This window comes from Orycteropus afer, unplaced genomic scaffold (genome assembly GCF_000298275.1).
Source record: "Orycteropus afer afer isolate SDZICR_OR568_19922 unplaced genomic scaffold, OryAfe1.0 scaffold00866, whole genome shotgun sequence".
Lineage (NCBI taxonomy): Eukaryota > Metazoa > Chordata > Mammalia > Tubulidentata > Orycteropodidae > Orycteropus > Orycteropus afer.
The window spans coordinates 405,951-423,036 of NW_006922453.1; the positions used below are offsets into that span (position 1 = coordinate 405,951).

The 17,086-nt window shown below is 39.1% G+C and overlaps 1 pseudogene; it reads right to left on the reverse strand.

The window, feature by feature from the left end:
- Nucleotides 1-5,696: 5,696 nt before the first annotated feature.
- On the reverse strand, nt 5,697-9,153 carry LOC103212176 (annotated as a pseudogene).
- Nucleotides 9,154-17,086: the final 7,933 nt, after the last annotated feature.

A 17,086-nucleotide genomic window follows, 5' to 3' on the forward strand; every position in this document is an offset into this window, starting at 1 on the left:
GCAATAATTGTGAACTTTATTCCATAGAAAATAAGCCCATAAGAAATGTTATTCAAAACTATGCAATATTTATTGAGTGCAACCACTCTTCCCTTACTAGCATGTATAGGTTCAAAAGACTAAATTTTTACTTCAATATTGGTGTTGAGGAAACTAGGGATGAGCACATCAGATGACAAAATGGAGTATGACTACATACTGCCAAATCACTGGGATGATGGCCAAGGAGACACATAACTGATAATCATGGGCAGCATTGCTCTGACGTCACAGACATATTGTTATTGTCATAAATGAGAAGTGGAGAGTAAGAACTTAGTTAATAAGTGAGGATTAGGTGCACTTTGTGTGGAGTAAGGTATATAGCTGTAACAAATAACTATATGGTAAATTATAATTGACTCAGTAAACTTTTTTGGATTCAGGGATACTATTTTAGATTTCCATACAAATCTGAACTGTCATGAATCTGGAAAAAAAAAAAAAAAAAGTACCATCATTTATTCAACAGATTGGCTTTTTTTTTTTTTTTTTTCCTTGATTAAGGCCATGTAGTACACATTTTAGGCTTTGAGGGTCATGTTGTTGTTCTTGTTGTTAGGTGCCATTGAGTCAGCTCCGACTCATAGAGACCTTATATACAACAGAACAAAACACTGGTCCTGTGCCAGCCTCACAATCCTTGCTACACCTTAGCCCATCATTGCAACCACTGTGTCAGTCTATCTTCTTGAGGGCCTTTCTCTTTTCGGTTGACTCTCCACTATGCCAAGCATGCTATCCTTCTCCAGGCAATTGCCCCTTCTGACCACATGACCAAATTAGGTGAGATGAAGTCTGGCCATTCTCACTTCCAAGGAGCACTCTGGCTGCACTTCTGCTACACAGATGTGTTAGTTCTCCTGGTAGTCCATGGTATTTTCATCATTCTTAGCCCACACCACAACTCAGAAGCATCAACTCTTCTTCAGTCTTCCTTATTCATTATCCAGCTCTCACATGCAGAAATGGCAATTGAAAATACCATGGCTTCGATTAGGCACACCTTAGACTTCAAAGAGATATCTTTGCTCTTCAGTACTTTAAACAGGTCTTTTGCAGCATATTTTACCCATTGCAATATGTCGTCAGATTTCTTGACTGATACTTCCATTGCTGTTGCTTGTGGAATCAAGTAATATGAAATCTTTGACAACTTCAATCTAGTCTCCATTTATTTTGATGCTGCTTATTGGTCCATTTGTGAAGATTTTCATTTTCTTTATGTTGAGATGTAATCTGCACTGCAGACGGTATTCTTTAATCATCATCAGTAAGTACTTCAAGTCATCCTCACTTTCAGCAAACTTGTGTCGTCTGTGTATTACAGGTTGTTACCGAGTCTTCCTCCAAACCTGTTGCCATCCTCTTCTTCATATATTCCAACTGAGTATATTATTTGCTCAGCATAGAAATTGAATAAGTATAGTGAAAGGATACAACCCTGACACACTCTCTTCATGATTTTAAAACATGCAGTATTCCCTTGTTCTTTTCGAATGACAGTCTTCTTCTCTATGCACAAGTTCCTCTTGAGCACAATTATGTGTTCTGCAATTCGTAGTTATCACTATTATCCATAGTCTGTTATGATCCACACAATCAAATACTTTTGCATAGTAAAAAAAAAAGCACAAGTAAACATCTTTCTGTTATGCTTTGCTTTATCAAAGATCCATCTTACATCAGCAATGATATCTCATTCCAAATCCTCTTCTGAATCCACCTTGCATTTCTGAAAGTTCCCTGTCAATATACTGCTGCAATTATTTTTAATTATCTTCAGCCAGATTTTACTTGTGTGTGATATTAATGATATTGTTTGATAATTTCTCCATTCTCTGGAATCACTTTTCTTTGGAATGGGTACAAAGATGGATCTGTTCCAGACCAGGCAGTAGTCTTCCAAATTTCTTGGCATAGACTAATGAGTGCCTCCAGCATGACATCTGTTTGTTGAAATATCTCAATGGGTTATTAATTCCCAGTGCCTTGCTCTTCACCAATTCCTTCAGTACAGCTTCAACTTCTTCCTTCAATACCGTTGGTTCTTGATCATATGCTACCTCCTGAAATGGATGAAGATTGACCAGTTACTTTTGATACAGTGATTCTGTGTATTCCTCCTATCTTCTTTTGATGTTTCCTGCATCATTCTATTTTGCTCAGAGAATCTTTCAAATGTTGCAACTTGAGGCTTGAAAGTTTTCTTCAGTTTATTCAGCTTGAGAAATGCCGGGCGTGTTCTTCCGTTTTGTTTTTCTAACTTCAGATCGTTGCACATTTCATTATAATAACTGGCTTTATCTCCTTGAGCTGTCCTTGAAATCTTCTGTTCACATCTTTCAACTTATCATTTCTTCCATTTCCTTTAGCTACTTGCCAATGAAGGGCAAGTTTCAGTCTCTTCTGACATCCATTTTGATCTTTTCTTCTTTCCCTGTCTCTTTAATGATCTTTTGCTTTCTTTAAGGATGATGTTCTTGATGTCATCTACAATTCCTCTGGTTTTCCATCATTGGTGTTCAATGCATCGAATCTATTCTTTAGATGGTCTCTAAATTCAGGAGGGATATAATCAGTGCCATATTTTCGTTCATGGACTAGTTTTAGTTGTCTTCAGCTTCAGCTTGAACTTGCATGTGAGCAGTTGATGGTCTGTTCCACAGTCAGATCCTGGCCTGGTTTTGCCTGAAGATTTTGAGCTTCTCCATTGCCTCTTGCAACAGATGTAGTCCATCTAATTCCTGTGCATTCCATCTGGCAAAGTCCACATCTATAGCCACCATTTTTGTTCTTGAAAAAAGATACTTTTAATGAATAATTTGTTCGTCCTGCATAATTCTATCATGCAATCTCCAGTGTAATTTCTATCATCAAAGCCATATTTTCCAACTACTGATGATTCTTCTTTGTTTTCAACTTTTGCATTCCATTCACCAGTGATAATCAACACATCTTCATTGTATGCTTGGTTAATTTCAGACTGCAAAAATTGGTAATAACCTTCAATATCCTTCAATAATCTCCCAATTTGGGTGGGTGGTGTATAAATTTGAATGACAGTCATATTAACTGGCCTTCCTTGTAGGCATATAGATATTGTCCTGTCACTGATAGTATTGTACTTCAGGATAGAACTTGAAACATTCTTTGTGATAATGAATGCCACACAATTCCTCTTCAATTTGTCATTCCCTCCATAGGAGATCATATGGTTGCCCAATTCTAAATGGCCAAAACCAGTCCACTTCAGCTTGCCAATGCCTAAGATATTGATTTTTATGCATTCTATTTCATTTTTCTCAACTTCCAATTTTCCTAGATTCATACTTTGTACATCCCAGCCTCCGATTATTAATGGATGTTTGTAGCTGTTTCTTCTCATGTTGAGTCTTGCCACCTCAGCAAAAGGAGGTTCCAAAAGCTTTACTCAATCCACATCATTAAGATTGGCCTTGTTCTGAGGAGCCAGATCTTCCCCCATAGTATTTTGAGTGCCTTTTGACTTGAGATGCTCATCTTCTGGCACTATGTTGGACAATGTTACAGAGCTATTCATAAAGTTTTCCAGTAATATATCACACAATGTTTCATGCTATTCATAAAGTTTTAACTGACCAGTTTTTGTTGTTGTTGTTATTGTTGAGAAATGGGTGACCCCTTCCTTCTTCCAAGTCTGCATGAGTGTAAGGCTCTACTGACACCTAACCACCATGAATGATCTTGGTAGTATTTGAAATTTTAGTGGCATATCTTCCAGGCTCACAGAAACACACAACCCACCACACTATAACAAAATGGCAGATAAGTGATAATTGAAGGCCATGACTTCTCAGTAATCACTACATTGCCATTGTAATGTGAAAAACGTCATGAAATGGATATATGCTGAATTCCAATAAAACATTATTTATAAAAACAGTTGATGGGTCTTACTTGACCAATAGTTATAATTTTTTGGTCACTGATTTAGTTCAGTCAAATGATGCTCTGGAACTTTTTCCTCAGAAAAGGCCAGCATAATTTAGTATCTATCCCTGAGTTTGAGAAGTCCCCAAGTCCACCTTCACTTCTGACAATTATAAGTTATGGGGTCCCCAAGACCACACTTAGGTTCAAAATTTCCCCAGAAGGTTTCACAAGACTCACTGAAGGATGTTATATTCATAGTTATGGTGTTTGATAGTGAAAGGATACAGATTAAATCAGCCAAGTATGCATAGAACTGATTTCAGGAGAGGTTCAAGTACAAAGTTTCCCATTGTTCTCATGAGAGTGGTTTCATGGACAGAACTAATTGCATCCAACAATGATATTGTCCCATGGAGTATATCAGCCAGGGAAGCTCATTCAGATGTCTGAAGATCTGTGTGAGGATTGGTCATGTATACATGGTTGACTGTTTGCATAGTTAATATGAGTTCCTAGTCCCACTGGAGATTCAGTTGGTTCTGTGTAGCTCAAATCTCTCACTGTGAATCACATTGTTAGCATAGATTGTTTGATGTAGTTTAAGTACTCCAGTAAACAATGACACTCTAACAAAGTAGAATATTCCCTGGGCTTTGAGATTATCACTTAGAAGTTGAAGACTAAGACATCTTTTGTGCAAAGTTCTTTCTTTTTTTTTTTCCATAAACAACTTTTATTTTTGTTCTCAGTATATGCCCTTGAAGATTCAAAAATGTCTGGAGTTTCTGATTATCCTGGGACCAAAAGTACAGGCATTGTATGGAAACACTCAACCTTGGCTCATGACTCTCTCCTGAAGAGCTAAGTTGGAAGGCCTCAGAGAGAAGGAGCTGACACTCACACCTTATTCCAAGATGGGTAACACAGTGAAAAATTATTAGTAAAAAATAGACTTGATCTATAGAGGGCTTCAAATATACATATTATGTATATATAAACCTGTTATATAGAGTTTCAACTTATTGGTTTCCTTGTGTTTTGTAATTAAAACACAAATGATATAGATGTTGTACACTGCAGGTTTCCCCTTCTCAGCCCCCGTCCCTCCCCGACATAAATAACATCACAAAGGTCAGGTGATCCCAAGAGTTTTTGCTGTTGCAGATACTTTGCTTTTAAAATGACTTTCCCCATCCGCCCCTGCAAACTACCTCTGAAACTTTGTATATAGCAGCATGGCATGGACACGACTGGGGGCAAGCATGGATCTAACAGGGAGGGTGCTGAATGCTGCTTCTGACTGACTGGCACCAGATGGGCTTTGGCATTTCCACTGAATGGAGGCTACGATAGGAAACAACCTGCTGTGCGGTTCCCCCTCCTCCAAAGAGGAGGAGGTGGCTGGACCACTGGGAAGAGCCCTAAAGGCATCGAGGCTTGGGAGATGGAGCACAGCTCCAGAAAGGTCTTGGGTCAGTATTTACACAGTATCCTTAAGCTGCATTTTCCTTTTAAGAAATGTGTTTTTCTGAAGATGTCTCCTTTGGGCATGGGTGGGGAAATAAGGAACTTAAAAACAAAACAAAACAAAATAAACCAATTCCCACATATTTAAAAGTTCTGTTATAAGTCTTACTCAGTTATCTTCACACACATCATTAAAAGTAGATACTGATAATGATTGGTTTCTGATTCTTTTTTTTAAGAGCATGAGAAAAAGAGAGAGAGGAAGGAGGAGTGCACTAAAGAGAACGTCATCCCTTCTTCAGCATTAAGTGACACTGGATGGTCTGGATTCGGTTCTTCTCTGGGACAAACTCGGGCTGCAGCTTTAAGGTTGATTCCTACCACACCAGTGCTTTCTCAAACTCTTCCATTGCTACGTAGACATTGCCCAGCATGAAGTGGTTCACAGCACAGTGGTGCGATTTCTACTGCCATGGTGGCTACTATGACAGCATCATTCCAGAGTTTGGCATTGTGTAAGATGTTGGCCAGGTTGATCAAGGGCACGTCCTTCATTTGGTGTGGAGTGTAGTGGAGAGCCTGGCAGAGGCAGGCAATTGCCTTCTTTCCTTGGCCTTTCACTCTCCAGTAGAGAGCTGCCATGCTGGAAAGCACCCAGGAAGTCTGTTCCTTTTCCAAAACATTGGCAATTTGGGTGCCAATTTGTTCAAGTGACTGTTGTGGATACTGGTCTTTGCCAAGATTTTGCAATACCTCTGCTGACCCTCCCCTGTGTGGTGCAGGCTGGCTCTGTTGGAAACCCCATGCAAGTGATCCAGGGTGCACATGCTGGTGGGGAGATTTCCATTGCAGACAGGCTCCATCGCTGGCTGCTGTATTGGGGTGGCAAAGTCTATGTGTTCTGTGATGTCAATATTATTTTGAAGAAACTGCAAGCCAGGTGCTCACAATGGCAGTCAGTTCTACCCAGCGGAGTTTGAGGCACTCGTCTGGGCTTGGCCAACCCGGACTCTGGTAATCATGCTTTTTCCCTTGTGGTCCACGAGATGCCACTTTTGGGCCAGTGATCTACAAGTTTGATTGGTAATGATGCATATTTTCCCTTGGTTTGATTCTATTTTTTTTTTTCCCAAGGGTTTTCTTTTGATCTCCTTTTGGTTTCTTTACCTGTTTCACTTGGAATGTGATCCATTCTGTGGCTTCATCATCTTCACTTCTGCAGTCTCCACAGCAAGAACTCCTGGCCACTCCATCCTGGGGTCCTTTCTTCAGACCCATATACCCTGCAAGTCCCAACCCCACCCTTTCATGTCTAGTGCACCGCCAAAGCATTCCAGAGGCCATGCCTGTTGAAATTCATCCACCAAAGCCAGTATCTCTTCGGACATCTTTGTTTCACCTGAATTCTCCATCTCATCAGAACCATTGCTGTCCTCAACCACAGTACTTTCCAGTCTGAGGGCATCTGAGTCCTTCCCTGAATTCTCAACAGACAGTGCAGGGTCCTCCTCTGTTCCTGTCTCAAAGGGCTCTTCTTTAGCAGCATCCACTGACTGCACATTGTCAAAATATTTCTGTTTGTCATGGCTGTTGTTCAGGGTTTTCACATGACAATTACCACTGCAGACAGGTGAGGTGATGTTGTACAGAAAAGGATAAAACTGCATACAGCGAATCAATTTCAGGCTGTTTTCACACTCTGGACATTTGGTACTTAATTTCAAAGTCTGCCTAAAGGCCTCAAGTGCCCCACTGATATTCTTCAGAGTATGAGCCAGACAGGAACATTAATAGCATGAAATAAGAAAGACCCAATTTCTTCTTCTGCGATAGTACAGTTATAAATATGGGAAAGCAAAATTTTTTGTGCATGGTCATCTGACATTTTGGCTTTCAGATCCACGTGGACCTCTAATTCTTTGACTAAGTAGGACAGAGTCTGGCTTTTTCTGAAGTCAGTTATGGAACAGTCTGGGGTTTGGGCCACTTCTTCTGAAGAATAATCATCACTGTTGAGTTCGTTGATCCTGAGTCCTTTGTTTTCCAGAGGCAGAAAAAATAGGTTGGCAATTCCCCACCAACAGGGACTCTAGGGTAGCTTTCTGCACAATCTGCTCTTTCAGGCCACAGAACATGCTGTTTGTCCCTAAATGCATCAGAGTCCTTGCCCCAGATCCAGAGAACAGAATGGGCTGCAGGAGAGGGAGAAGACTTGACTGAGTCACTGATATCACTCTGATTTGCCTGGACATCAAAGTTCACGGACATCATAAGAGAGGTTGATGAATCTTCACCAAACTGAACATAGTCCTCATTTTCAAAGATATCTCCACCATGGTAGCGTACAGGCTGGTCCCACTGGCAATGTAATCTATGCTGCTGGTTGACCAGATGGCATATTTGATGATTTCCTAATTGTGCCTCTTTTGCCATCTGAGTCTCATGGATAATATTCTTTAAGATTTGTTCCTCCTGAATCAGCTTATGTTTTTCTAGGATCTCCTGCTGTCTCAGATAGTGGTCATGTTGTTTTTGACACTCTTTCAACTCATTCAGTGTTCGCTGGAGGGATTTATGTTGAGCCTCCAATTTCTGCTCAAGTTTTTGTTGGCACAGGACAGCATGCTTCCTCTTTAAAGCTTGCTCCTACCCAGGTTTGGCCTGCAAAGCATGGTCATAACAGAGCACTGAGTGGTTATATTTCCCGAGCATTGCATACGTATTCCCCAAAGTGTAATAGCTGGTGAAGAAGTCGCTGTCATCCAGGGCTGCATGGACCACGACAGCAGCATCAGCAGAGAAATGTGTTCTGTGCAGGACAGTGGCCAGGTTGACCAGGGCAATGTCTTTATTGTGCCTGGAAGAGAAGTGAAGTGCTCACATGGCACATTCCACCACCTGATACAGCTCATTCTTTATTCTCCAGTAAAATGAAGCCATGTTATATAATACCCATGAGAAAGAGTTCTTCCGTAGGCCTTCATGAATGAGGTGACCTATGTCATCTATACTTTTTCTTGAACTTTTAGATATATATGTGGAGAGTGGATCTTCTTTAGGCAATAGAGGTGCAGAAAGATTAACTCTCTCTTGTACACCTCTTAAGTGCTGAAAAGCATGTATACTATATGGAAGTTCTAGAATTTTAGTACAGTCAGGTTACTCAGGGTCTGGAGGGACAGGCACGTCTGTGTCTATATAATCTTCAGGGCTGATATCTTTGCTCTCCAAAGTTATGTATGTGCCAGCATACAGATCCAGGTCTCCTAAGGGCACCCTGGCTTTGATGCAGTCTGGATCTTCTTTATTATGACTCTGTTCCAGTCTTGTATCTCTGTCCTAATTTTCTTCTATGTGAATTTTTTGAGCAACTAATTGCTTCTCTAATTCTTTGAGGTAGTAAACTGTTGTTTCTTGTCTCATTAATATGACTAAGTCGTGGGGATGCTTCAACTTTATTGGTGAATCCACAGTGGGGTGACTTGGCAGAGATCCAGAAGATTCATCAGGTTTCTCCCCTTTCTGAGGCAAGTGACCAGTAACCCCTACCTTATCCCACTAATACATGTGCATCCGCTGCTGGATCTTCCGGTCCTCTGTGACAACCCAATGCGTGGTGGTGAAGGCCCCTCGAGCTGCCACACCCAGCAAAGCAGAAAGGCTGAGGAGCCAGCCTGGGCCGTAGCAAGGTGGCAACTCCCACCTGCCGCGGACCCCGACTACTGCCGCCATCTTGCCCCCCCAGCCCAGCTGGTCACACCTGCAAACTCATGGCAACCCCTCCTTGGGTTTCTGAGGCAGTATCACTGTGGAAGTAGATTGGCCCATCTTCTCCTTCCGAGGAGTGGCTGGTGGGTTTGAACCACCAGCCTTCTGGTTAGCAGTCAAATGCCTTAGGCACTACACCACCAGAGCTCTCAGATGGGTAGATAGATAGATAGATAGATAGATAGATAGATAGATAGATAGATAGATATAGATATAGATATAGATATAGATATAGATATATAACTATAGTATATGAAATAAAATAATGCAAAAATTGTTACCTGGCAAATAGGCAACAATATATAAAATGATATCTTGGAATTAGACCAATCCAAGTGTATATGAGACCAAACATGTTTGTTTGTCTCAGATCTGAGTGGAATGTAGATTAAATAAAAGTTATTGATAGGAATGTACACATCACTGAGCATAAAGTTATGCATTAAAAAAAAAAGGTCACTGCTGTTGAGTCGTTTCCAACTCACAGCAACTCCTCCTTATGTTTTTGAGGCAGTATCTCTATGGAAGTAGATTTTTCATTTTTTTTTTCTGTGGAGTGGCTGGTGGGTTTGAGCTGCCAGGTTTCTGGTTAGCAGTCAAATGCTTTAGGCACTATGCCACAAAAGTTCCTAAAATCATGCATTAGTGGATTAATTATAAATATTTCAATCTTTGAAGATGGGACAAGTGATCTAAACATCCATGAATGACAATAAGGATAAAAAGAGTATGTCACAGATGATGTTTACTTAAGGAATCCAGGTGTTACTGTGGCACTTATTCCTACAGTTATGAGCATATTTATCACATTTTGTTGCAGTACTTTTTTCCCTTAGCTATATTATGTCCTCATAAACATCATTAATTAAATCTATCTTAGCAATGTTGTATCTCCAATTCCTGGCACTTAGCAGTCACTAATTTTTTTATATATATATATACATATTAAATAATTGATTAAATATATTATGATCATAGAACCATGAGAATTGCAGTGCTTATTATAGAGAATAATTATGTCTCCACTTTTTTTTTTAATTTAGTAGATAAAAATTATTAATCCCTACAAGAAAACATATTAAGAACAATTTTGAAAGGACAAAACATCCTTATGTCTAAACATGAAAGTGGATTGACATTTGTAGAAAAAGTCATCAATCTACAAAGCCATAAAGTACACAAAGATAACAATTTTTGTTTGTTAATCAGGTCAATTTATGTATTTTATGCATGTTGAAATTTAGAAAACATAAATTTAATAAACTTGCTAATATTTATGTAACTATTTGGATTTCTCAGGATCATCTGACAAGTCTCTAACAATGGACAATATTTCAAAATGCTGAAAATGCATGTACATAGAGTTTATTTTTGCATTGTGTAATGTACTTTTTACTAAGTATTGGGGAGCTGTGTTAGCATAAGGCCTAAGGCACTTGACTGCTAACCAGCAGGCTGGTGGTTCAAACTCACCAGCCACTCCTCGAAAGGAAGATGGGGCAATCTACTTCCATAGTGATACTGCCTCAGAAACCCAAAGAGGGGTCACTATGAGTTGGGTCCGACTCGACAGTACATAACAACAACAACAATATTAAATATTGACCATACACTTTGCTTACATGGATTATAATCATCAATTCAATTGAGTAGCTTGGGGAAAGATTTTCTGTTGACAATTATCTTTTAGTTTACAGCTTTAAAATCAACATTGCTAAAATAAGTCATAAATATTAAATTTCAGCTATCTGCTAACCATCATGCTAAGCAACCTAATAAGAAAATTAGAGGAGAGACTTATGGTAAGATGGAAGAATAGGCACATAAGTGACACAGACTCTCAACAAATAAAAGAAAAACCAATTGACAGAGATACAGAAGATAATCCTAGAACCCTGAGCTTTGAAAGAACTATACAGAAGTAGATTAGGCGCCAACTAGTAGAAAAACCTGAAAAAACAATGAGTATAAAGATGGGCGGAACTGTGGACTGTCAGTTTCTCTGATGAGACCTACAGCCTGAATATTTCCAAGTGGTGAGGGGACCTGCGAATTGACCTAAAGATCCTTCCTTGTCACCAAGGGCTCCAGGGACAACTGCTCTGGGAGCCTATGACTAGGAAGGGAAACAACAAGGAGGGAGACAACCTGAGCTGTGGACTTTCTGCTGTCCAGAGGGCACAGCCATTTTGATTGTTTACACATCACAGCCATTTTGGATATTTAAAGTGACTGAAGGCACAGCCATTTTGAATATTTACAAGTGGCAGACATTTTGAATGTTTACAAGTGAAAATCATTTTGGATTTTAAAGTGAAAGCTTTCTCATTTGGATTACAGGGACCTAAGAACAGGCTCTGTTTGCCAGGGTCATCAAAGACATATGAGAGGCTGACAAAGAAAAGGAGACAGGTGGTGAGTGTATAAGTGCTGTCGACTAGTGAATAGAGAAGCACAACACAGTACCCCGCCTGTATAGATAACATACAAAGAAAACAAAAATTGTGGGCAAGTCACTCCAACATATAATCACCAATTAAATATAAACACAAAAATGTCACAATGCCTCAGAAACAACAAAGCATCACAGTCCACCCATAGAAGCAAGATAAAGCAGGGGAAACAAGGGACCAGGATACAGACCCAAAACACTTCCCTGAGAAAGACACAGCATTGGAACTCTCTGATAAGGAATTCAAAGAATTATATTTAGGTATCTTCAAAGGATTGAGAGACAGACCAAGGAAAACACAGACAAAACCCTAAAAGAATTTTGGAAAAAAATACAAGAACAAAATGACAAAAAAATGAAAAATCAGAAATGATTCTAAATCTACAGGTAGAAATCCAGAAGATTAATACTAAATTGTCAGAAATAGATAAGACATTGAAAGGGCAAAGGAGTAGAATTGATGTAATGGAAGATAGAATTAATGAGATTGAAGGCAAATACCTGAATACTTCTTTGGAAAGGGAGAAATCAGAAAAAAGATCAAGACAAAATGAAGAAAGCCTAAGGTTCATGTGGGATCCCATCAAAAGGAATAACCTATTTGTCATTAGAATTCCAGAGCAGGAATAGAAAAATAAAACCACTGAGAAAATTGTCCAAGATTTGTTGGAGGAGAACTTCCCTGATATGATGAAAGATGAGAATATATACATTCAGGAAGTCCAATGAGCCCCAAAAAGTATAGACCCCAAAAGAAAAACACCAAGACATATATCATCATCAAACTCACCAAAACCAAAGACAAAGAACACATCATAAGAGCAGCACAGGAAAAATGACAATTTACCTACAAGAGGCAACCAATAAGACTAAGCTCAGATTTCGTGGGAGAAACCATGTAGGCAAGAAGACAGTGGGATGGTATATATAAAACACTGAAAAAGAAACATTTCCAACCAATAATGTACCCAGCAAAATTGTCCCTCAAATATGATGGTGAAATTAGGACATTTTCAGATAAGCAGAAATTAAGGGAATTTGTTAAAACCAGACCAGGCTTACAAGAGATGCTAATGGGAGACCTTCGGATGGAGAAGCAACAACAGCCAACAACAACTGACCATTAACACACATGATGATATAACCCAGAAACCAACACAGCTATGGAAGTAGCCAAAGTAAATAAGACTACAAGATTGTAAACAGGGAACCAGAGACAGTAACCAACAAATGAGGATAACTACAAACAAAAAAGAGGGAAAAAAATCTGTGTCATTACAGAAATTCTAGATAGTAGGGAAATCAAGACAACTACAAGATAGAACAGACTGTTCTAAACTTGGGAACAAAACTATAAATCACAGGGTAACCTCAAAGAAAAATGATAAACCTCCACATCAAATTAAAAAAGAAGACCAGCATAAATATTCAGCAAATACTAAAACAATAGCAATGAAGGAAGTGATAACATGATTCATAAACAAAATGAGCTCAGTATAGAAAGGTATATGGAACAAAGAATTTGACACAATGAAAAAGCACATGACAGAAATGACAGAAACAAATTTATATTTGCTGATAATTACATATCTTTTAAGGGACTTATCTCTAAGATTGATGGAAAACTCCAATGCCTTGATACCAAAGGAATTAACAATCTAATTGTAAAATGGGAAGAAGACATGAATAGACACTTCATCAAGGAGGATATTCAGGTAATACATGAAAAGATGCTCACAATCATTGGCCATCAGAGAGATGCAAATTAAAACAACAATGAGGTATACTGTCTCACGCCAGCACTGATAGCAAGGCTCAATGAGACAGAAAACAACAAATGCTGGTGGGGATGTGGAGAGATTGGGACTCTCATACACTACTTGTGTGACTGTGAAGTGACACAACCACTGTGGACAGCAATACGGCAATTCCTTAAAAATTTGGAATTGGAGTTACCATTTGACCCAGCAATCCCATTATTAGATCTCACCTCTCTAATGAGGTGAGAGCCAGGATAGGAACAGATATATGCACGCTCATGTTCATCACAGCACTATTTACAATAGCAAAAAGTTGGAAACAACCTACGTGCCCATCAGCAGAAGAGTGGATGACCGAACTAAGGTACATACACATACTAGAATGCTGTGCAGTGCTAAAGAATAACGTAGAGTCTGCAAAACACTGCAAAGTATAGATGAACTTGGAGGACGTTATGCTGAGTGAAATAAGTCAATCACAGAAGGACAAATATACATTAGTTTGTTGTTGTGGAGGGTCAAGGAAAGGTTTATATATGGAGGAAAACTTTCTTTGTTGTTTGCCAGGGGTGGGAGGGGAGGGGAGGGAACTACAAAAAAAAAAAAAATGCATTGACCCATGTCACTTTAGTTTTGTGTATTTCACTGTACATAAATTATATTTTGATAAAATGCATTAAAAGAAATCAGAAGAATAGAAAATGCGAATTCCACACTTAAGAAAATTTAAACTTGTTATGGCTAAAACCCAAAACCAAACCCATTGCAACTCCAATTAATGTTGTTTGTTGTTGCTAGGTGCCATCCAGTAGTCTCTGACTCATAGAGACCCTATGCACAGCAGAATGAAACACTGCCAAGTCCTGTGCCAGTCCCACAATCCTTGCTATTGCTGAGCCCACTGTTGCAGCTACTGTGTCTATACATCTAATTGAGGGTCTTCCCTTTCTTCATAGACCCTCTACTTTACCAAGAATGATATCCTTCTCCAGGGAATGGTTTCTTCTGACAACATGACCAAAGTAAGTGAGATGAAGTCTGATGATTCTCACTTCGAAGGAGGATTCTGGTTGCAATTCCTCCAGGACAGATATGTTAGTCCTTTTAGCAGACTATGGTACTCTTAGCATTCTTCTCCAACACCACAACTCAAAAGCATCAACTCGTCTTCGGTCTTCCTTATTCATTGTCCTGCTCTTACATGCATAGGAAGCGATCAAAAATACCTTGGCTTAGGTTAGGCACACCTTAGTCTTCAAGGAGACATCTTTGCTGTTCATCACTTGAAAGAGGTCTTTTGCAGCAGATTTGCCCAATGCAATATGTCATCTGATGTCTTGACTCCTGCTTCCATTGATATTAATTGTAGAGCCAAGTAATATGAAATCCTTCACAAAATCAATCTTTTCTCCATTTATTGTGAAGCTGTTTATTGGACCAGTTGTGTGGATTTTTGTTTTCTTTATATTGAGGTGAAATCCACACTGCAGACTGTAGTCTTTAATCTTCATCAGTATGTACTTCAAGTCATCTTCACTTTCAGCAAGCAGAGTCGTGTCATCTGCATATCACAGGTTGTTATTGAGTCTTCTCCAATCCTCATGCCACATTCTTCTTCATATAATCCATCTTCTCAGATTATTTTCTCAGCATATAAATTGAATGAGTATGGTGAAAGGATAGAACCTTGATGCACTTCTCTCTTGACTTTGAACCATGCAGTATTCCCTTGTTCTAATTGAATGACAGCATGCTGATCTATGTACAAGTTCCTCATTAGTACAATAAAGTGTTCTGGAATTCCCCCTCTTCCTCAATATTATCCACAATTGTTATGATGCAATTCCAACTAATAGCAACCCTATAAGACAGAGTAGAACTGCCTCATAGTGTATGAGGGCATAAATCTTTGCTGAAGCAGACAGCCACATCTTTCTCTGCAGAGTGACTGATGAGTTCAAACTGCCAACCTTCAATTTGCAGCTGAGCTGCTTAACCATTGTGCTTACCAAGGCTCTTTTGTTGTTGTTATTGTTGTTGTTGTTTTGTGCCGTCAAGTAGGACCCAACCAATAGTGACCTCTCTTTGGGTTTCTGAGGCAGTATCTTGCTGTGGTTAGTTGTGGTCGAATAGATTCCAACTCATGGTGATCCCATGTGTGCCGAATAGAACTGCTCCATATGGTTTTAAAGCTGTGACCTTTCAAAAGGAGACGACCATGCCTGCCTTCTGAGATCCCTCTTGATGCATTTGAACCAAGCTTTATTTTCAGCTAGCAGTGGAGTGCTCAACTTTTAGAAACTTTATGTGTATGTGTTTGTGTGTTGTGGATAGAATAAAAGAGCAGGCATGTTAAATTATTATTGTGATACAAATCCTAAAACTAGATCTCCAGCTCTCGCTCTCAAAGTAAACATATTATGTAGTGTTATTCTACATGAAGTGAATAAGAGAGATAGCATACACTTTTGAATATGTGCCCAAATCCCCAAAGCTAATGTAATTCCCAACCTTACCACAGCATCAGAAATGATATAAAAGCTGGATTTAAAAACCTAGAGTTTCTGGTTCCTCTGCCTCAGCCCCCAATTACTGTAGTCTCTTCAACTTTTAAATCAAGTAAAAAGTGGTTCCACAGATAAGAAGCAACATGCATATGGTAGGGTCAAGCAAGGAAGATTTCAAGAAGAAAACAATACTAGGACTTTTCTGACTCTAGCTTTCAATGTTCATAAATAATTGGTTACTAGCCTTTTTCCTCACCTTTAGATAGGGGACTCTGGGTACATGATCTATCACCTACCTATCAGTTTGTCATTCTGAGGTTGTTGGCATGTTGCTATGATTCCAGAAGCTATGCCGCGAGTACTACTTAAAATACTAGTATAGTCACCCATGCAGGTTTCAGTGCAGCTTCATAGGCAGGTCTGAAAGAAAAGCCTGCTGATCAACTCCTGAAAATTAGCCAAAGAAAATCTTGTGTTTCACCAGAGAATATTTTCTTATATAGTGCTAGAAGCTGAGCCCCAGCTTCAAAAGGGAGTACTTCATAGCTACAATAATAGACTCAAACATATCAATGCTCATGTAAATAGTACGGGACCAGGCAACATTGTGTTCTGTTGTAAATAAGGTTGTTATGAGCTGGAGCCAACTCAATGACAAGTGACAACTAACAACTAACAACTGTTACATGATATCGTCATCAAGGGTCTTCAAACTCAAACTAACTAAACTGAACTAGAACAGGGCTGTTGAGTTGGATCCCACTCACAGCGACCCCTCATTGGGTTTCCAAGGTGGTATCTCTACAGAAGTAGATTGCCCAACCTTCCTTCTGAGGAGTGGCTGGTGGGTTTGAAACGCCAACCTTCTGCTTAACAGTCAAGTGCCTTAGGCACTACGCAACCAGAGCTCCTTTAAACACAAACTAGAGCATATATATTCCTATGACCACTTGACAACTCTCTAAGAGAAACAAAGACATAAATAATTTTAAGATTTTTTTATTTCAATTATTAAACTTTCTTCCTCAGGAAAAAAAAAAAATTAATATTTCTTTTTGAGTACAGTGGAAAAACGAAAATTTGAGTGTTTTGCATATGATTAAGTGTTTAGTTAGAGTAAAACAAAACATTTAGAGGGATCAGTGCCTTATTTTATCCTAAAAAAAAAAAAAAAAAAA